General features: G+C 35.9%; 1 non-coding gene across 1 annotated transcript; it reads right to left on the bottom strand.

Moving 5' to 3' along the window:
• Nucleotides 1–4,630: 4,630 nt before the first annotated feature.
• LOC145414023 (5S ribosomal RNA) lies at nt 4,631–4,749 on the bottom strand. The gene has a single exon (XR_013899819.1). It is a non-coding gene; the product is annotated as a 5S ribosomal RNA (ribosomal RNA).
• Between the last annotated feature and the right edge of the window lie 1,597 nt (nt 4,750–6,346).

Raw genomic sequence — 6,346 nt, 5'->3', positions numbered from 1 at the left:
GGCTGGATATATAGTATAAGATTCCCCACGGGCACCTCAGTTGTTGATATTATTCTACGAAGATATGGCCGTCCAGCATTGTCTTGTTACAGGAAGGTGGAACGTCTCCACCTTCGCCACAGGAAAGCTTCACTGGATGTGGATTTCTTGCAGCACTGCAAGATGTATAATGTGATCCCCAGGTTTTTGTATTTCAGATCTAGTTTAAAGAATTTTACACATAGTAAACTTTACAGGTCTGTTCTGTTTAAACTATTAAATTATGAAATAAAGCAAAGGAAAAATATTCAAAGCAGCTGGGAATAGATTATTTCTTAAATCTTCAAGAACTAAAGAATAAAGTTTCCTGGCTTGATTTTAAGGTCTTAAACAACCAGATTCATAAAAATAACACAGAGAAACTTAAGAAGACTAAGGATATTCATAATAAAAAACTGGTCAAATTAGGAATTCCCATTTACTCTAGTGTAGATAAACATAAAGTAATCATAAACCTTTCCAGTAGGACATTAACAGATGAAGAGGAAGATGCACTGAAATTCGGTCTCGATTTTTCCTTGCCAGTCTTCAAGCCAAACTTTGTATCCCACTTTTTGAGTTTTGAAAAGTTAATTTACACCATATCCAGACTAAGAATTTATAATCCTAATAATGATTCGTCAGTTTGGACTCGAACTGTTGAAAGTATCAGTTCAATAGCTCATAATACCTTTAAAGATTTTGGTAATATCTCAAGGTCAGTATTTGGTAAAGACAAGGTCAGAATACTTAATCAACTGAAGACTGATACAAACATTGTTATAACTAAGCCAGATAAAGGGAGAGGGAGTAGTGGTGATGAATAAGTCTGATTATGTGGATAAAATTTCAAATCTGCTTTCTGACAGAAGTAAGTTCCTTGAACTTGACATAGATCCATTTTCCTACATACTAAAGTTGGAAGACAAACTTAATAGAGTTCTTAGGAGAATAAAGAACTTGATTTCATCAGAAACTTATAATTTTCTTTTGCCTCTGGATCTGTCCCAGGAATCTTGTATGGATTACCAAAAATACACAAACCAGATGTCCCAATACGTCCCATCCTGTCTGCAATTGGAACCTTTAATTATAATTTGGCTAAATTTCTTATTCCCATACTGAATAGCCTCACCACAAACAACTTTACTGTTAAAAACTCTATCAATCTCGTACAGGAGTTAAAGCAGCTTCAATTTCCACATCCTGTGGTCATGGCAAGCTTTGATATTAAAAGTCTATTCACAAATATCCCACTTAAAGAAACTATAGATATTTGCATTGCTGAACTATTTAAAAGGCAGGAAGTAGTCAATAATTTAACAAAGCAGAATTTCACATCCCTTTTAGACTTGGCAGTTAACGAATCCATGTTCATATTTAATGACAAATTTTATAAACAGGTTGATGGAGTGGCAATGGGATCCCCACTGGGCCCCACATTAGCTAATATATTTCTATGTTTTTATGAAAGACAATGGTTATTAGATTGTCCTCTAAGTTTTAAACCAGTTTTTTACCGTAGGTATGTTGATGATTGTTTTTATTGTTCAAAGAATCTGATCATGTTGTAAAGTTTCTAGACTACCTGAATTCTAAGCATTCTAATATTAAGTTCACTGTTGAAATTGAGAATAATAACTTGCTCTCTTTCTTAGATATTCAGCTAACCAATTATGGTAATTACTTGGGTACTTCCGTTTACAGGAAGGAGTCATTCACTAGTTTGGGTCTGAATTTCTTATCATTTGTACCTAACATATATAAGCTGAATTCAGTAAGGACTTTACTACATAGATGCTATGCACTTAGTTTGAACTGGACATCTTTTCATGATGAAATTGATTTCCTGAGTAAATTCTTTACCAATAATAATTACCCTACTACGTTGTTTCCTAGGATGGTAAAAGATTTTTAAACCAGATATTATGTGGTTCTAGGAAGGCAGCAACTGCAGCTAAGGACATACATTATATCAGGTTTCCCTTTTTATGGTCATGTCAGTTATAATATTAGGAACCAGCTTCTGAAAATACTCAAGTGTGTCTATCCTCAAATCTCATTTAGATTTGTATTTGTAAATCCTTTTACTGTAGGTTCATTTTTCGATTTAAAGATAATATCCCAAAGCCACTGTGCTCAAACATAGTATATTTATATGCCTGTTCTAGCTGTACAGCTAGATATATTGGGAGTTCAATTGAACCTCAAAATTCGTGTGTGTGAGCACAGAGGCTTGTCTCATAGAACATCTTTGCCACTGTCTAACCCAACTTTGTCAGAGATTAGGAACCACTGTTTCGATATGGGCCATACTTGTAATATGGATAATTTCAGTATTTTACATAGTAGTAATGACAGAATGGAACTGCGAATTTTGGAGTCTTTGTACATTCACAAACTTAAGCCTTCATTAAATAACTATGAATCATCAACAAAGTTGTATACCTTAGGATCATAGTGTTTTGTGTCGATGAATCAGCCTTTTGATACTTGGTTCATTGATTCTTTACTTGGTTCTTTTGCTTCACACTGGTTTGTTGACGATTCAGAAGCTTTATGACACTTTTCTTTATGAAACACTGTGTTCAGGATTTTCAGTGTTAGCTGCGAACTCACAGAGGTAACACTCTCACTTTTATTTCTCGAGTTTATTATTTAAGAAAAAAAATACATTTTTTATAATAATCAGTCATTGTCACATGCTTTTTTGGTAACTTTTTTGTATTTCTTATGGATATTTTAAAATGTTTTTAAAACTTTATGTAATATGCAATATGTTTTAAATGCTTTTAGGTCTGAAGATGGGATAAGCATCCCGAAACTAGTCACCTGAAATAAATAAATATGAAGTGGAAAATCATCTTGCTTCTCCTTGGCTGGATATATAGTATAAGATTCCCCACGGGCACCTCAGTTGTTGATATATATATATATATATATATATATACACACACACACACACACACACACACTTTATATCCTAACTGAACGGCTCCATTCATAATATGAAGCAATATGGTCACCGTCTTGAATAAAGATTTGCTATAGGAGCTTATTAACAATAGCACTTGAAAAATCTTAATATTTTGAAGTATCCGTTAAAAGAATATTACCAGGGCACTCAGGAACATATGGATCTTCGCTAAGTTTTAATACTATGAGAAAAATAATTATGGAGTGTAAAGATGGCAGAGTCGGCGTCAGTGATGTGTGACTGTTGTCGGTGTTGTGGTGTCAGCTGTCAGCAAGCGTCCCTTCATTGGTGAGGTGTTTTCCCCGTCAGACGGTCGTGTGGAGGGGACTTCACTCTGGCATTCAAGGATAGTCACCACCAGTAAGTTCCTGTGTTATCGATGTCTGATATGCCAAATTAGAAATGTTTAGAGGATTTTTGTTAGCTTAGGATCAGATTTGTTTTAATATTTCATTTCCTTCCAAAGCATTTTAAAGGTATTGTCAATTTTTGTGTAAAAAATTTACCTTACGTGTTTAAATAATTATCCAGCACTGCCTTTCATTTCCTGACCGAAGTAGAAACAATTTGCAGTAATGCTGGGAATTATTTTACGTTGTGGATTTGGAAAAATGCGTGATTGTTGACTTGTTTTTCCAATACCAATCATCATGAGTACTATCTCAGTGCAGGCTTCGTGAGTACCAGTACTTCATTATGCAATCTTCATCAGTGCATTAATAATATTTGCATATTCATTATAAGATAGAAAGTTGAAAGTAAGGGAATACACAGATTCTCAAAATCTGACGAGTCAGGCTGTCTTTTCAGGAATTAAAATGAAAGAAAATTGTATGTTTATAGGTAAAATTATCGTTTCAACCCAAAACCTCGCTTTTCATTTCTTTTATTCTGGAACCTAATGATTTTAGTGTTTTCTCTCAGATTTCGATTGTCGATTTCACCGCATACAGGTATTATCTGTTTTCTAGTTTTGGCCCAGGCTATCTACCAGGTATCTCTCTATTGCCAGATGCCATAATCCCATAAGGGGTGGCCATTTGACTCTTGAGTTATTTGTTATACAGGGAGGGGCACTAACCCTCCACCAACCCACTTGTTGACACGTAGGCAGCACGTATGGTTTGATTATATGGTTACCACCCAGCGTTGTAAATGGTTTTCTGGCTTACAGGAAATCATTTGGCTTGTCATTCAATGTAAAGCCACCTGTAATGGAAAGAAAAACAATAAGAAGTGACAGGAAAGATGGGAAAACTAGGAAGAGAGGAGGGCAAACACAGAAAAAGAATGATAAAGGCTACCGTAAGGAAGAAGTAGGCAGCACTACATCAAGTGAGTGGATAAGTTCTTCAATAAAAATCGTACAGAAATCACTGAAATACGTTCTAGAATTTATTATTTTTGTGATAATCGATTTTATCGGAAATTACCAAGGCCATACAGTAAACTGGCTGTGCTGTATTTGAAGATATGTTATGAAACCTGTCCTCGTAAGACCATGCTGTATTTAATTCATTCATTCATTCATTGCCAGACGCCATGTATCCCAAACGGGGTGGCCAGCGGCTTAGAGTTGATTGTTTTACAGGGAGGGGCACTAATCCTCCACCAACCCCACTTGACAAGTAGGGATGCCAACAGCATCTGGTGTTCCCAGGCAGTCACCCATCCAAGTACTAACCAGACCCAACGTTGCTTAACTTCGCTGATCGGACGGGAAGCGTTGTACTCAATGTGGTATGGCCGTTGGCCTGTATTTAATTAACCTAACAAAATCTAACCATGTAAAGCCATGCTGTATTTAATTAACCTAACCTTGTACGGCCATGCAGTACTTAACCTAACCAAACCTAACCTTGTATTACTGTGCTGTATTTAACCTAACATTGTAAGGCCATGCTGTATTTAATTAACCATGTAATGCTGTGCTGTATTTAATTAACCTAACCATTCCTAACTGTATGGCTGTGCTGTACCTGGTATTTAATTAACCTAACCTTGTAAGGCCAGGCTGTATTTAACTAACCTAATCTTGTAAGGCCTTGCTGTATTTAGTTAACCAAACCTAACCTTGTAAGGCCGTGCTGTATTTAATTAACCTAACCTCATAAGGCCATGCTGTATTTAATTAACCTAACAAAACATAACCATGTAAAGCCATGCTGTATTTACTTATCTTAACCTTGTACGGTCATGCAGTATTTAATTAACCTAACCAAACCTAACCTTGTATTTAATTAACCTTGTAAGGCCATGCTGTATTTAATTAACCTTGTAATGCCATGCTGTATTTAATTAATGTAACCAACCCCAACATTGTATGGCTGTGCTGTATTCAATTAACCTAGCCTTGTAAGGCCAAGCTGTATTTAATCAACCTAACCTTGTAAGGCCTTGCTGTATTTAGTTAACCAAACCTAACCTTGTATGGCCGTACTGTATTTAACCTAACTTTGTAAGGCCATGCTATATTTAATCAACCTAACCAAACCTAACCTTGTGAGGCCGTGCTGTATTCAGTTAATCGAACCAAACCTAATCTTGTATGGCTGTGCTGTATTTGATTAACCTAACTGGCCATACCTAACCTTGTAAGGCTGTGCTGTTTTAAACTATCCTGAAGTCACTGGCTGTTGGCTTGCCCTTGTGGCTGATGGAGATGGGCTGCAGCGACGAGGAAGTGGTGAAGCGTATTAGTCGTATGTTCCTTTAGGAACATGCGGTAGAAGGCCATGATCTTTTAGAAATTTAACAGAAGCCTGGTTGTTTTTGAAAAAATTTACAATGACTTTGTAAAACCCAGAGTCACAATTTGGGCAGGTGCACTCGGTGGTTGCCATGGCTAGACTAAATTCAGATTTATCAGAGATGCCTCCCTTTCCTATTTCGGGAAATTATGTTTGAATCATTGGCCTAAAATAAAGCAAAATCCATCACTCATTCAAAATGGCTGTCCTTGAAATCACATCGCTGATTGGCCAGTGGCCTTGAATGGTAAACTGCAATGGAAACAAATGTATGCACGCACTTGTAACTTACAAGTTCTGGCCACATCGACCAGCTTCCGACCAAATTTTCAGAAAAAAAAAAAATAAAAAATAAAAAAATAAAATCTGTATTGTCTTTATTATTGACTTGCAGCAGCAGGTGTTGGTATTCAAAGTCCTTGTCACTGAGAGAACTATCCATTAGCAAAGAGAAAAATAATGAATTCTGTTTTGGGTTGAAACAATAATAGAACTGTTTTAAAATTATTGCAAAGGTTACTTGTCCTTCTCAGATAGGTTTGGCTTGTATAATACTCATAAGTGATTACTTGACATCACCCTTTTTATTTTATTTTTTTTA

Source organism: Coenobita brevimanus, chromosome 12, assembly GCF_032717465.1.
Source record: "Coenobita brevimanus isolate Jiangsu-jjx chromosome 12, ASM3271746v2, whole genome shotgun sequence".
In the NCBI taxonomy this organism is placed as follows: Eukaryota; Metazoa; Arthropoda; class Malacostraca; order Decapoda; family Coenobitidae; genus Coenobita; species Coenobita brevimanus.
This window is presented reverse-complemented; position numbering and strand designations above follow the sequence as displayed.